The sequence below is a fragment of the Trichechus manatus genome, unplaced genomic scaffold (genome assembly GCF_000243295.1).
Source record: "Trichechus manatus latirostris isolate Lorelei unplaced genomic scaffold, TriManLat1.0 scaffold00183, whole genome shotgun sequence".
Taxonomy (NCBI): domain Eukaryota; kingdom Metazoa; phylum Chordata; class Mammalia; order Sirenia; family Trichechidae; genus Trichechus; species Trichechus manatus.
The window spans coordinates 1,322,608-1,339,451 of record NW_004444119.1 but is presented as its reverse complement, the minus strand read 5'-3'; positions in this window follow the sequence as shown (position 1 = coordinate 1,339,451).

The window sequence follows — 16,844 nt, the reverse complement described above, 5'->3', positions numbered from 1 at the left end:
GCCATTAGGAAATAGAACACGGCTCTTAAAAGTGGTAACTTTCAGAATTTAAGTACATTAAGTGTGGGGGAGGGGAGGGAACTGCATTATGGTAACATCAAGCATCTAATTGAAACTGACAAAAGCAAGGGGAGAAATCTCACGTTGACATTGTAATGGTGCTCACATTAGCATTGACATCACTGCAGTTCTAATGCAAGCAGATGAGACGTTTCCACTGACAAAAAAAGACTTCCCCCTGACATTCTGCCGGTTTCGCACTTTCTTTGGACATGCTATCACTGTCATTCAAGATGAAGATAAAAATATTATGAAAAACATCTTCAGTCTGGGCTTATTAAATACTTTCCACAGAGGAAATATGGTGGTCGTTTTCAAGAGCTGCTGATTTCTGAGACTCAAAAATGCACTGAGACACTCAGGGAAGGAGGCATCATCAAATTCCCAATCACTTAAAATCGTCTTTTAAAAAAGGAATTTAAAATTAGTTTTGCAGAAAAAATATATATATATATTTTTTTTTTTTTGCATAAGGCCTTCAAGTGAGACAGAAGTCTGGTTCCTCTTTGAAGCAGCAGTGAGCGTTTCAGGTTGGGAGGGCGCTAGATGGTGAAGTCAAAGATGGAGGTGAACCACGTGCCCCTGTGAGGCAGAACAAGGTGTGAATTCAAAGAGAGCCATCGGCTCCCGTGATTCTAATGACTAGGACACTCAAACACCATGCAATCTGGGCGGTTGCACAAAAGGGCCTGCGCTCAGAAGGGCCCCATGCTTGGTTTAATGCTGTGCTGTCATCATCTTGAAACTCTTAATTTTTGACAAGGAGCCCTGCATTTCCATTTTGCATTGGGCCCTGCAAATAGTGCTAAGGTCGTAGCAAGTAAGAGCTTGAGCCACAACTGGAATTCCTCTGACTCCAAGACCACCACTCTTTCTAATGAAAGGTGCATAGCCCTCTGCATGGGTTAGTCATTAGGGGCACAACAATTGCCTCTGTTCTTCCAGAAAGGATACATGTGGACAAGGGGAAAGAAGAATGGGAGAATCACCAGCTAATCCTCAGCTCAGTGCACACTGATCACTTCAGCAAATTAACCCTCCTATCCAAAAGGAAAATTTCCCAAGTATAAAGATGTGTTTCATAATCCATCTTAAAATGTTAAAAATCGTAGTAACATTATATGTAGTAAACTTTGATTTTTTTTTCAGTTCTCACCCACCCACAATTTGTAAATACATGGTCTACGTACCAAATGGAGCCCCTGGGTGGTAAAAATGGTTAACGCACTCAGCTGCTATCCAAAAGGCTGGAGGTTTGAGTCCACCCAGAGGCACCTTGGAAAAAAAGCCTCACAATCTACTGATAAATCAACCATTGAAAACCCTATATATTCTACTATATACTATTCTACTGTACTATATACTGTTCTACTCTGACACACATGAGGTTACCAGGAGGTGAATCTGACTTAACAGTAACTGGTTTATGTACTAAATAAAATAAAATGGAGGATGAGTTAATCCAAATCATTCTCTCACTTAATAAACACCTATTGAGTACAAAATATGTTCAAGATATTCAATGAAGCACTAGGAAAGAAGCGAAGAAAAACAGAAGACTATTTTTGTTGTCTGGAAATCTATGAAGAAAGAGAAAGATACACGAAGTAGAAATGTTCACTTAAGGTTTTGAAGTACACATGTCTCAACTTCATAGACAATGGGAAAGATCTAGTGAACAAAATTTATAAAACAGCATTATGGCTTTAAGCCAATCTATATATAGACTAGTAAACTGATTTAGTACAAGAAAATCTAAGAAAAAAATGACCGTAGTTAGTCTGTGTTCCTTGTGATATTTTAGATTTCCAGGAATGTGGGTCCAATGTCATTCTATGACAGGAAGAACAAAAATCCCAGTGACAGATATACAGGACATGTAGAGTGGGCAAGGAATCAATCGTGAGAGGAAAGGTCGGGTGAGAGGTCAGACCGCCAGAGAGGGGCATATAAGTGAAGAGGCTCATTTCCAGGCTAGTCAGACATCTGCCTTCTCAAAGACCAGGCTGGGCCTTCAGGCTGCGGGCCAAAGGCAGCTGTTCAACGAGAGCTTGTGAACACAAACTGCCAGGTGTTCAGTTTCACTGCATGAAATGCAGTGGAAACCATGCTATTATCATCATCTTCATCATCATCATCATCATCATCATTATCATTATAGTCATCCTTGCCACCATCAATATTTAATATTTATTCAACACATACCATTTCCTAGGCATTGAATTACAAAATGAAACACAGTCTCTTTTAAGCCTTCACTTTATATTCCGGGAAAATAAAACCATAAATGGTGCCCATTTCTCTGCTAATGCTGTGAATGTCACATTGCGTGGCCTCTCCAACTAGACCATAAGCCTGCTGATGCCACCCCACTTCAGATTTGCTTTGCATCTCTCCCAGTGTCCAGCATGGTTTGGGCACAAATGTGTTCATAATAATTAACCCATCGCCATCGAGTCGATTTGGACTCATAGCAACCCTGTAGGACGAAGTAGAACTGCCCCATAGTTTCCAAGGCTGTAATCTTTACAGAAGCAGATCTCCCACAGAGTGGCTGGTGATTTTGAACTGCTGATCTTTAGGTTAGCTGAGCGCTTAACCGCTGTGTCACCAGAGTGCCTTTCATAATAATTAAGGTAAGGTTATTATTCTAAATGGAAACCTTGATTGTTAGTAAGTGTGAATAACAGTGGATCTTTGGTTACTGCCTAAAGGTGGAGAGAGGATTAAGTTTTCCATCATCTGAGTAAATTATTTGAACTTGTAGAGTTTATTTAGCCTTCTGACATAAAAAATCAACTTCGTATCAGAAAGTGAATTATCTCTCCACGCAATACTCTTAACTATTTTTCTGCATCTCTGCAGCTGTTCGTTCCTGGGTTCATTAGTTCGTTCACCAGTCATGCATTTGCTCTGATTCCACGAACCCTGACTTCCATTTGATAAGCCTGCATCGGTAGACACAGTTACTAGGGAAATAAGTTGTGACACCGAGGTGCTCAGGCCAATGGACGCGGAAGCCTAAATATCTAATGGAAATGTTGAGAAGTTATATTAAAGAGGCACTTTGTAAAAGAAATGCATTATAAAGGGAGGAGTAACCACGTCTTTATAAAGAAAGAGAATATTTTGTATTTTTCCAGGGGTAGAATGTGGGGAGGAGTCTCTGGGTGGCACAAATGGTTAAGCGCTCAACTACTAGCTGAAAGTTGGCAGTTCAAACCCATCCAGAGGTGCCTCAGAAGACACGCCTGGTGACCTGCTTCTGAAAGGTCCAGCCTTGAAAACCCTACGGAGCAGTTCTTTTCTGCATACAGGGGGTCAGCATGAGTCAGACTCAACTCGACAGCAACTAACAACAATGACAATGTGGGGAAGGGTCTTGTAAAAGCAGAGACCACAAGTACAAAAGTACGGCGACTTGAGTGGTCAGTGGGAGTGCACGTGCCAGAGCTCAACCAGTGGGGCAGAACCACTGGAAGATAGAAACGCAAACAATTTTCAAGGGAATTGCTATCGGGATTTGGCCTTACACAATTTTGGAAGCTGATAAAGCAGGGCCTTCGAACGGTCATCTTCACGTCGGTCTTTCAGAATAGTTCTTTCCTTGCTTGGGAAGGACATTGAAGCTTGCAGTCCACAGAGCGGGCATCGGAGAGGGAAGTTGGATGTGTGGGGGTGGGAGGAGGGTGGGAATCAAAGTATCCTGATTCAACTATAGCTGGTTATTATGTTTCCATCTATAATTATTCAATATTTCATTAGTTGAATTTTCAGAGATATTTGGTAAAATCCAAACAGAACTTTACAGTAAATTATACTGTTGTTAGTTATACTAACTCATGGTAACCTTGGTATGTTTGAGTCCATTGTGGCAGCTATGTTAAACAAAAAAAAACCAAACCCATTGCAGTGGAGTCTATTCATAGCAGCCCTGTAGTAGAGCAAAACTGTCCCACAGGGTTTCCAAGGCTGTAATATTTACAGAAGCAGACTGCCACATCTTTCTCCCTGCAATGGCTGGTGGGTTCGAACCTCCGACCTTTCAGTTAGCAGTCAAACGCTTTAACCACTGCACCACCAGCATGTCTGCAGCTACCCTTCCTTAAATGAAGCAATTTTGCTCCTCTTTTCTCCTGATCTCCTTAATTTAGCTCATTCTTGTCCTTTCCTCAAACATATTGTATGTTCTAGATGGTCTTCCAGAAAAAAAAAAAAGCCTTTATGTTTGGCAAGGTCCACCATAAATTTAAAGCGTCTTTTTCTCGTTGTTAGTTGTCCTCAAAGCAACTCAGATTCATGGCGACCTTACGTGTAATGGAATGAAACGTTGCCCAGTCCTGTGCCACCTTCACGATGTTTGATATGTTTGGGTCCATTGTTTTGGTTATTGTATCAATGCATCTCATTGAGGGTTTCTCTCATTTTATTGCTGACCCTCTACTAAAAATGATGTTCTTTTCTGGCAATTGGTCTTTCCTGATGATATGCCCAAAGTAAGCCAGCCAAAGTCTTGCCATGCTTGCTTCTAAGGAGCATTCTGGTTGTATCTCTTCTAAGGTTAATTTGTTCCTTCTTTTGGCAGTTCAAGGTATATTCAATATTCTTCGCCAACACTACAAATTAATGCAATTCTTCTTCTGTCTACCTTTTTCATTGTCCAGCTTTCCCATGCACAGGAGGCAATGGAGAAGACCATGGCATGGCTCTTAGACCACAAACCCCAGCAGTGGAAAATTTCTTCCTGGTAGTGTGGTCTTGCTCACTGCATTTGTGTGCCTCCTGGAGGCAGGCTTTTTGAACGTGCCAATGCCTCAGGCAAGGCTCTTAACCTTTCCTGTGGATTCCTCCACTCTCAGTCCCTGAGAGCTCCAGCGTTTTCAGGAACTACAGAGGAAAGAGTGACATTACAACAAGTTTATTTCCTGAGCCTCACAGGCCCAAGGAGGACATAGCAGTGGGATGTTCAATAAAGCTTAAGAGTTGGTATACCAGGAGAAAATCGGCATTTGAAGGATAAAGTTGAAGACAAGATATAGAATGAGGAGAACGGAGGACAGAAGCTCAAATTTTGAACACCCACTACCAAAGGTGGCATTGACTATTTCCAAAAGGTATGGGTTTGCGCAGGGTCAGAATTAATTGTAGCCATTCCCAAACGTTTCAACTTTGTGGAATAAATTTTTATTTATTGATGAGGTTTAGTTAGGATAATAATGTGCTGTGTTTTTCATTTACACTGTCTTTTTGAAGAAAATATGGTTTAGCAGATGAAGAAGTAGATGTAAAAAGAGAAAATACTCAAAGACATCACTGAGTGCTTTAAAAATGAATCATCACTCTTAACTTTTTTTCCAGGCCCAAGTCATATCCCATGGCTCCACTTTCTCCAAAGCAATCTTGATAGTCATGTAAGGAATGGAAAAAAGTTATTTTGATTCCTCTGTCCCCTTGATGATTCATGTTTCTTTGTAAACTGAAATGTTGAGAGTCAAATAGATTGTATCAGAAAGAACAAAGTGGTTAAAGAAACAGAAGAGATAGAAACATCCTGAAAAGGCACATCTGAGCAACTGTGTAATAGATGCTATAAAGAGAGCGCTTCTTTTCTTTAGAAATGCTTCTTCCCTAACACAAAAGACATAACAAAAACAGTTTCCAGTGGCCTGCATGGCAAGATATAACGTCCCATCATGTCTATTAAGATCTCAGTGGTTATACGGAGACATTGGCATTTAATAGAAACAGATTCTAGGTCAGGTGGTTTTTTAAAAATAGTTCTTTCCTTGCTTGGAAAGGAAAGTGAGTTAGTGAGTTACAGAGCAATACATCAATCTTTTAGAGTGGTTTAGAACTTGTACCCGCCTGGAAAATTTCCCCCATACTTACCAGAAGCGAGACAATGACGCATCTAATGGCAGAGAGCTTTGAACTCAGGAGTTTTATTTGGAAAGGCTTTTCAAAGTGTTACTTGCCCTGTCTGAATCCTTTAAAACAGTTCCCCTTTCATTGCATCTTTCCTTTTGAGGCCTGTATCAATTTGCATGTTTGAATATGTGCAATTTTACTACAATTGACACATTTTTTCTCACTAATTTACAGCATGAGAAGCACTAGGAATTGTGTGTTTCTTCCAATCTTCCAGCCTATCCTAGGCCGAAGGTGGGGGAAGTACGTGATCTGGGCTTTGGAAATGAGTTGTCAGGTTGCGATTCAGATGATCTGTTTCACTGACAGATAGGAAAAGTGGGGATCCATGAAATCTCAACAAATTCAGATATTTTATTCTACCTTTATTTCAGCTTCTTGACTACTCCAAGGGCCAGGACGTCAAAGAAAATCCCAAGCTGATAATAATGCTATTAGTTACAATATACTGAGTCATTCGTTAAAGAATCAGGTATTAAGAACTTTCTTGGACCCCTGTACTATTCAACCTTCTCCAGAGTGTGTGCTGGGGGCTGGGGAGGGCACAGCAGCAGCAAGCAGAGGAGGCTCTCATTACAATTATCTAACAGTACTTCCTCTTCAAGCCATCAACCCTCAGGTGTTCATCAGCTTGCCCTCTTCATCCTATCTGTAGCTTTCCTCAAACTTCCTACTTCCCCATCATGGAGGAAAAATAAATAATTCCTCCAGTTAGAGTGAGGCAAAGATATAGTCACCTACCCCTGGATTCATGACACCTCAGTGATTCCATGGGGCAGAGAGGATCTCCGCCACTCAGCTAGGTTAGACTTGAGTTTCAGTTTTGCTTTCTTTGCCTTCTTCTTTGGTATTATCTTGTCTGGGGGCATGCATGGAGTCCCTGGATGGTGCAAATGGTTAATGCATTTGGCTGCTAACCAAAAGGCTGAAGGTTCAAGTCCACCCAGAGGTGCCTGAGAAGAAAGACCTGGTAATGTACTTCTGAAAAATCAGCCATTGAAAACCCTATGAAGCACAGTTCTATTCTGAAACACACGGGGTCACCATGAGTCAGAGTTGACTCTACGGCAACTGGTTTTACTGGGGCATAGATAATAATATTCAAATTAATACTTTGAATTAACTGATTGAAACTTGGCTTCACATTACACGTTTCCCTGTCTCTCCTCCCCTACTCTTTGTAAGTTTGCAATTCTGTTTTAATGCAGATCCTTATTAAAGTGAAATGTAGTGTGAAAACAACATTTGCCTTTCTCTCTGTCTACCTTACTGAAAATTTGAAAGAATATTACCCCCCAGAATAAGCTCGTCAGTTTGCAAATATGCTAACGTGTGTTTCCATCATTTATCTATGTTTGCCTCTTATCTGTCTATCAAATTGAGTCTGTGTGTAAGCTAGGCAAAGACTAAATCTAATCCTTATTTTTGTACTGTGCTTAGAACACAGATACAGCTAATTATGAAAATAATTATAGCTAACATGTAAGGTGATCATGAAAATACACTATCATGGCTAATGCTGAAACTAAACCCTCTAGAGAAGCTCTGTTCTCCTCTTTCTTGTGTGTTATTCCACGGATACTGGAGCACACTGCAGGCTGTGTAGCTGTGAACGCTGCCCATACCGACCCTGACTTCTTGACTCAATCAAATGTAAAGGCAATGAAGCCACTTGGGTCTCTGATGCTCATTCAGCCAACCTTGGTGATCCCAGGATCCACTGTGGACTAAGGTTGAGGGAAATGGCTTCTTCTCAACCCTATGCTTGGGATAAGACAAGAGGACCAGACTGTTAGCTACTTTCAGGCAATCTCTACAACCGTCTTACTCTCACGTTTGTCAGAGGAGACCCGGTGGTACAGTGATTAAGTATTTGGCTGCTAACCAAAGAGTAAGCAGTTCGAATTCACCAGCCACTCCTTGGACACCCTGTGCGGCAGTTCTACTCTGACCTATAGGATAGCTGTGAGTTGGAACCAACTTGACAGTGATTTTTTTTTTTTTTTTTTAAGTAGGTAAAGAGCCCCAGTAGTGCAACAGTTAAATGTTCGGATGCTAACTGAAAGGTTGGTAGTTTGAACCCAACCAGCAGATCTGTGGGAGAAAGACCTGGCAATATGTTTCTGTAAAGATGACAACCTAAGAAACCCTATGGGGCAGATCTACTCTGTCCCATGGGGTTGCTATGAGTTGAAAATCAACTCGAAGTCACCCAACGACAACAACAACGAGTAGGTTGATGTTTGTGTTTTCATTAAAAACATGAACCAGGTATGCTACGCAGAAGTCAATCTTAACGCTTCTCCAGGCTGCTGGCATAAGTCTGGCAATATTAAACACGGCATATTAGCCCTGCACATCACCATCACCTAGCTTCCTCCAGATGCAATCCACCACTCGGAGGAGAAATAGACCACACATCAACTTCTAACATTTCTAGATGTCTAGATGGTTTATTAAGTGATTTTCTCCCCAACTTGAGAGTCCCAGATATTTAAACATATTGGTAAGAATTATCTGTATGTTTATTTATTCTGTTCTTTGCCTTGTTCTGAAAGTAATTTAAGCCAAGGTAGAAAAATATAAACAATGCAATGGAATGACAGGAAAAAGAAGTGAAGAAATTCCAAGGAAGGAAACATAAGGGTAGGAAAAATAACAAGGGAAGTTAGTAATGGAGTGGGGTTAGTAATGGAGTGGGGTTAGCGCACAGTCACCTACTCTGAAGCCAGCTCCTGTCAGCGTTGGCTGCAAGCGTGGCCATAAACTTTGTGGCAGCCAACACAAAGAATGTGAGGAATTGCATGATTCATTGCGTCTACAAGATTAAAAAATTATTTGATTAGGAGAGCATTTTCATCCCAACTCCTATGACTAATGAGGATTTCTTTTTTTTCGTGAGCTCACATAAAGAGGACCCCTTGTAATGTCGTGAACAGGGGCTTCAATAGCTTCCCTACGTTACAACCAACAATGAGTTTATAGGGACCATTTCTTAGAACACACCAAACCCAGTCAGAAGACAAAACATTCAAGTGTAATTCAGTCGAAATCATTCTCCAGGAGGAGGAAACAAATGAGGTCCCTGCTGATCTGATCAATCCAGGACTAGATACTGACATAGTGAAGAGAATGGGTAGCATGTCCTTCAGCCTAGTGTTAGTAATTTTTTTTTTTTTTTTTTTAACTCAGCCAGGCTTTTGGTAAGCACTGAGCAGCAGCAAGCTCAAGGTTTTGCTTCATGGGCAAATACCTGACATGCAATTCCTCTGTGGAACTGGGTAAGGGCATAGCCGCATGCTTTAATAGTTAGCCGAGCTGGGAGTAGAATTAAGATCGTCTCATAAAAGTTAGGGGACAATGGTGGTTTAGTGGTAGAATTCTCACCTTCCATTCAGGAGACCGGGGTTTGATTCCCGGCCAGTGCACCTCATGTGAAGCGGAGGCTTGAGTGTTGCTATGACGCTGAACAGGTTTCAGCAGAGCTTCCAAACTAAGATGGACTCTAAAGAAAGGCTTGGTGATCTACTTGAGGAAGTATTTGGAGCTGGAAATCAAAGGTCTTCCAGGCAGAACGTGGTCATTTTCACCACAAACATAGAGGTATTACATACACACAGCACACACGACATACACTATACACATGGCACAGAGCACACACGACTTACCCAACACATGATGCACATTCTACATGCATCACATGGCACATGACACATATCACACATGGAATGTAGCACACATAACACTTGTGACACACACTACACACGCCACATGGCACATATCACACGACTCACATGACATGTGGTTCACATGACACATACATCCTGTGGCACATGTCACACATTCACATGCATGTGTGTGCACACACATTAGGAATGGACCACATCTGAGAGCGCTCAGAGCCAGGAGACACAACTTCTAATCTGAACTCTATCGCCATCTTGCCATGCAACTATGAACAAGCGCATGAGCAAATTTATGCTTTAGATTCCTTGTCATAAAAATAAGTAACATTGAATCAGGTGATTTCTAAGATACCTTTGAAGAAAGGCATAAAGTCTTTCATTTAAGGCAGTGTTCCCATTCCCGAAATAAGAAGTGAAGAAGAGTAGCAAATAGTTTACCTAGTAACAAATATAACTAGTAAAATCATATCTCAAAGGACAGTCATGTAAAAGGTGGACTGATAGTATTTGACGACAGTTTTCTAACTTAGGGCTGTTTCACACATTAAAAAAATAAAGTGCATTTTTTTGCCTTTTTAAAACCAACTTGAAAAAAAATGTGATTTTCATTAATAAATTCAAACGCATCGTATTGCAGTGAACTTATCCTACTATGCTATCCCACTGAAGGAATAAGAAAGTATTGCCAATTTACTGCAATAAGGTAATTACTGTAATAAGATAAATGTTAACTTTTTAATGAGAACCACTGTATTTGAGTAATTACCCTTCTGAGGACTGCTCCATATATGATTTCTTTGCAATTATTAAGATTAATTCACTTTTTTAGTAGGAATAGAACAAAATACCAAGCCAAATGATCATTTTTATAAGCACATTTTGAATGTCCTAGAACTTATAAAGGGAGAGAGAGAAATGGAGTTAAGCCTTGTTTCCAAATCTATTTTATTAAGTCACAGGGTGTCAGGTTCCCAGGCTCAGTTAAATGCAAATAAAAGCAACCAAAACCTAGTAAAAATAGAAGTGATTAAAAATAGGAGTGTCCAATGACCATCAACTACACTTCAGCAAAACTGAAGATTTAATTAGAACTTTCTGTGTTCTAAAATCCACTGGCTTTCTATAAATAACTCATTGCGTGAACATCCTAAATGCATAAATAGATGTGTGACAGCACTATACCTTCAGCATTCTTGTGGATCTGAACGCCTCCAGCATGCTATTTAAGAAGGGTTATAGCAATATCAGCTTAATGTTAATGACAGCACGTTAATGAAACAGCAAAACGCAACCAAAGTAGTACCTCGAGAGCATAAGGTTTACTTCAAGAGGTTTCATATTTACATTTGTTTTTATTATTGGGTTTGCCATGCTGGACACCGTATCTTTGAGTCTAAGACACAATGTTGGGTTGTCTCCTCAGCTTTCCTTCTTGATCTATGCTCTTCACTTCCACTTCTCACCAACAGTGGAGCCAATAAGAAAAACGTGGCCCTTTCTTATTTAATCAGCTTTATGGGTTTAAGCATTGTTTTCTGGAAGGCATCATGTGGATGTCCCAAGAGCATTTGTACATGTGACTCAATTCCCACTAATCAGGTATGGGTCTCAGGGACTCCGGCAAACACAAAGTCTAAAGAAAACCAAAACACCAAACCAAACTCATTGCCACTGAGTCAATTCCGATTCATGGAGACCCGATAGGACAGAGCAGAGCTGCCCCATAGGGTTTCCAAGGAGCGGCTGGTGGATTCGAACTTCAGACCTTTTGGTTAATAGCCAAATGCTCAACCACTACCCCAAATGCTTAACCACTGCACCATCAGGGCTCCTTCTGCCAATTTAGCAATCCAATCAGTGATTAAATTTCCCTGAATTTTGCTCTTTTCATGGCCCTATCTCAAGAGGAGTGGACTTTAGAGGGGAGATGGTTTAGAAGAAAGCCAAGAGAGACCCCTCCTGGGGCTGGCACTCAGCACCATTCTCAGAGCATGGCAGAGAGGAGCACAGGAGGTTAGAGTGTGGACTCTGGACCTAGACCACCTGGGTCTGTACCTAGCTCCATAGCATTCTGCTGAGAGACCTGAGCCAAGGGCTGGGCCTCACCATGCCTCGATTTACTCATCTGTCAAACACGGAAAACAGTAACCACCTCGCAGGGTTACTGTGAACAGTACCTGACACGTTATTAGCACTATATTGGTATTAGCTCTATTATTATAAGAAATTAGGGTATAGGATAGTTAGCATTGTAGTCATCAGGATTCTAAAGATGGCCCCCAAGATTTCCATTCCCTGATTATTCCGTAAAAGCCCTGGAGGCACAGTGGTTAAGCACTCGGCCGATAACTGAAAGGTCAGTGGTTTGAACGCACCAGCTGTTCCGAGGGAGAAAAGACCTGGCGATCTGCTACCATACAGATTACAGCATTGGAAACCCTTTAGGGCAGTTCCTATAGGTTCACTGTGAGTTGGAATCAACTCAATGGCCACAGTGGTTTTTTGTTTTTGTTTTTTTTTTTTTTTGGTTTGGTTACTCCATCAAACACAAAACAAGGCACTACTGCGAAGGGATATTGCAGATGCAATTAAAGTCTCAAGTCAGTTGACTTTAAAGTATGCAGATTATCAGTCAGCCCAAAGAAGTATGAGAAATAATAAACCATTGTTGCTATAAACTATTATTATGGGGAAATTTGTTATGCAGCAATACAATGAAATTGAAGTCCTCTATTAAACCATGAAAACCCTAGAAAATTCAGTTCAGGGAATTCTCCTAGATTAACTATAGGAGATAGCCCTGATGACCTTAAAGCATTTTTTTAAAATCCCATTTGCTAAATCTAATTATTTCATCATTGATTTTAGAAATAATAAAAGGTAATTTTTCCATCAGTTGGTCAAAACTCAATTTCATTTATCACTCAGAGATAAAAAGGGCTCTATTCTTTTTCTTGACTATTTGGCTCATTTTCTGAATGGTGGACTAGCCATACATGCAAAGTATCTACTGGGAAATAATTCTGGGCTTAATGTTAAAGCCTGTTAGACCTCACATGCTTAGACAGGTCACACGGGTCAATTACTGGTCATTTCTGAGAACTATCTTCTTGTGTGCTGCTGGAAGTGACACCAGAGATTTACTATTGTCATATCGAGCCAATAACCTGGCCCGGAGAAGCTCTGTCTTTTGGAAAGGATATAAAAGTAAAGAACCGAGCACTTAGGGACATGAAAGAGCTCATGACACTTTGAGTTGATCCTAACATCCTGGATAAATTCCAGTCACAGCAACGATGTTCGCTTATGCTTTCGTTAACAGCAATCAAGACTTATAGCTGTTTTGTGCTGTTTCATTCTCTTCTAACTAATCTCCTCTGTGTCTAGTCAACTGACCCTTGTATTGTTGAATGACCAGATCCTGCTTAGAGAGACCAGGGGTTGGCCAGCTTTGTTTCGCAAGGGCCTGTTAGTAAATACGTTAGCCTTTGTAGGCCAGGAGAAAAAATTGAGGATATTATCTTGTTACTTATGTAACAAGAGAGAAGAGCAAATCTCTAAAATGTTTTTGATGAAATTTAAAACATAATAATAACTGAGTACAATGTTTTATAATCTATGTCTACTAATTGGAACAATGAAATTCTTTTGTCACTTAAATGGGGTTCATCTGTAAAACCATTCTTAGCTCACAGGCCAGCCCAAGCAATCAAGGGGCTGAATTTGACACCTACAGTGTGGTTTTCCAAGACCTGGCTAGGACAGTGATTCTGTCTACATATGGATGGTAAATAGACTTCCTTACATGCCACAGAGATCAGCGGTAGTGGGTACCAGCAATGTGATGCTGAGTAGGATTATAAGCAGAGTTAGAGCTTGAGAGGAAAAGAGCTGAAGTTGATTCCTTATGTCTGGCAAAGGAAGTAACAACTTGATGCCATTTGTTTTTAGACCCCGATGTATGCGCTGCTTTTTCAAGTTGTGTGCAGAGTCTTTTGATGGAAGTTCTCTAAGGTTACATGGCACTATGGGATGGAGGGGAATCTTTGCTTATAAGGCAGTTTTTACTCACCAAACAGGTCTCTGGTGGCACAAGCAACTTGCGATGGGCTGCTAATCTGAAGTTTGGTGGTTCCGACCCACCCAGGGGCTCCATGGAAAAAAGTCCTGGCAAACAGCTTCCATAAAGATCACAGCCAAGAAAATCCTATGGAGCAGTTTTATTCTGTAACACGCGGGGTCACCATGAGCCAGAATCGACTCCATGGCAATGGGTTTGGTTTGGTTATGGTTACTCACCGAAGGATGGATTATAGTCCCTACCTACCCCTCCTCAATTAGCAGACTGGCCTGCTATCACCTCCCATCTAGAGTGAGTCAGGACCAAGAACTCCCTTCATTACTGTCCCTGTTTTCCTTTCTTATTCTTTGGTAGCTTTGCAATGTTTACTCTGAGCCTTTTTCAGATTGTTAGTACTTCATTGGTAGAACACCTTGGGAAAATTGTTTTAAAAATGAACAAATAAAAAAGTCACCTTTCACAGGGGAAATCTGGGATGGAAAAGAAGAGTGTGCTGTCACAGTATAGGGAGAGCGAGTAAGGTCACGAAACAGTGTATGTATAAATTTTTGTTTGAGAGACTAACTTGAATTGTAAACTTTCGCTTAAAGTACAACAATAAAAAGATAAAAAAGATACAAGCATAAAAGGGAAAAAAGTCACCTTTTATTAGAGTGGATTATTGAAAATCTGAATACTATGGGTTGGTACTTCAGTCTAATTGAAACTAATTTAAATTATTTTATAGTTAAATAGCTGCAGAGTGTTCATATTGCAACAGTTAACTTAATTTTTTGAGCCTTGTGCTTTGAATGCTCTACCAGGATAAAATTCGCATCAGTCAGACCTGCCGAAAGACGGAAACTCTGGAAATCATGAATCCCTTCGCACTGGAGACATTCAGGCATAGTCTATCCAACCAGCTGGTGTGGATTTTGCTTGGGATGAGTATTTGGACTCTGTCATCTTAAAACTTTTCAATCCAGGGATTTGATGAGTCTGAGGTCAAAATCATGAGTTGGAGTATCATATGACCACAGATTGTACAGCCTTCTGAGCCAGCTGGTTAAAAATATGTATTTGCATGAGGAGAAGAGATTCTGTACAAACTTAATCTCTACTACTAGAAAACCCAATGCATTGTGTTCATAATACAGTCTTTAGGTTAATATTAAATCTCTCTAATGAAGTTGACTCTCTTCCCAGTCACCTAAATATTGCTCATGCATGTGTGTAGTTATTATACACATTTGGCCACATATAAGGACATTGTAGATTGCTGTCGATTGAATTGTGTCCCCTAAAAAGACATGTTGACGTCTGAATCCCTGGTATCTGGAACATGACCTTGTTTGGAAATAGAGTCTTTGGAGATGTCGTCAGTTAAGTTAGCATTAAGCTCTACTGGAATAGGGTGGGTTTTAATCCTGTATGGCTGATATCCTTATACAAGAGAAGAAGAAACACAGAGACAGACGAAGTTCATGTGAAAATGCATCTACAAGCCAGGGAATGCCAAGGACCGCCAGCAATCACCAGAAGCTAAGAGAGAGGCATGGAAATTTTCTCCCTCAAAGCTCTCAGAAGGAATCAACATGTCTGATAATCTGATCTCAGACTCCCAGACTCCAGAACTGGGACACAATATGTTTCTGTTCTTATAAGCCACCCAGTGTGTGATATTTTGCTATGGCAGCCCTAGGAGACTAATACACTCATACCATGCAATGACTAATGGTAAAATATATTTCACCAGTTTAATAGATTTTAAAATGTTATCAGCTTATTGGAAACCCTGGTGGTGTAGTGGTTAAGAGCTATGGCTGCTAACCAAGAGGTCAGCAGTTCGAATCCACCAGGCGCTCCTTGGAAACCCTATGGGGCAGTTCTACTCTGTCCTGTAGGGTCACTACGAGTCGGAATTGACTCCACAGCAATAGGTTTGGTTTTGGTTTGGTTTCTCAGCTTACTGGAGTTTATTTAATAACTAGAATACTCAACTGTAAGATCTAACCTGTGGAAACATCAGATTTTACCAAATGTTTTCAATAGAGCTCATAGCCTGGGATAGAATTTAGGGCACCCAATGGGAATTCCTTATTCATAGAAAGCATTCTTTTAGCACAGGTACCTACCCTCACTGGGTTGATAACACCAGAAGCCCCCCGGCTGCACAATGTCTGGCTTAAAAGACAGATGGATTGAAAGTCAGATTCTGTACGTCCTTGTGTCTTGAAGCACAAAAGAATTCCAGAGCTGATAAGGGAGCTGCCCTACTCGTACCTGAGCCTGCAGGCAGATGACTGCAGGTGAATGCCTTCAGGGCTTTGCCTGGAGGAAGTTGTTGGAAGTCAATGCAAATGAGAACTGCTTCCTCTGGAGCAGAAATGAACCTTCAGGAACCTCCAAGGCGACGATGGATTTAAGGATGGAACTTATGCCCAGTCAGATCAATATCACTTCTTGATGTTTTAGTCCACTCACTTGGAAGTTCAACCTCCATTGTTAACCTGTGCTCCACCGTAAGAAGAAAACAGAAAAATAACTGCCGACATATTTTTTAAGTTAAAAAAAAAAAGAACGTCTTTAATTTATTTTGAAATTTAAATTATCTAAGGAAAATTGTAATTCAGCAACAAACCTTAGACCTGTCAGTTTTTTTTTTTAATTGCAGTATTATTTACACATAGTGAAATGCACTCTTTGTGGTGTATCAGTCTATGAGTTTGATAAGTGTGTACAGTCATGGATCCACTCTCACAGTCAAGATACCATCTCCTTTGTAGTCACCCCTTCTCCCATCCTCAAATTATGGCAACCTCTGAATTATTTTCTGTCTTATAGTTTTGCCTTTTTCAGAGTGTTATATACATAAAATCATGTAGCATGCTACCTTTTGAGTTTGGCTTCTTTCGCTTAGCATGATTCACTTGAGAATCATCCATGTTGACCTACATATCATCATTCTTTCCTTTTCACTACTGCATGGTACTCCATTGTGTGGCTGTTCCATCATTTGTGTACCCATTCACCAGTTGAAAGCCATTTGGTTTGTTTCTCATTTGGGGCAATTATGAATAAAGCAGCCATAAACACTTGAGTATAGTTTT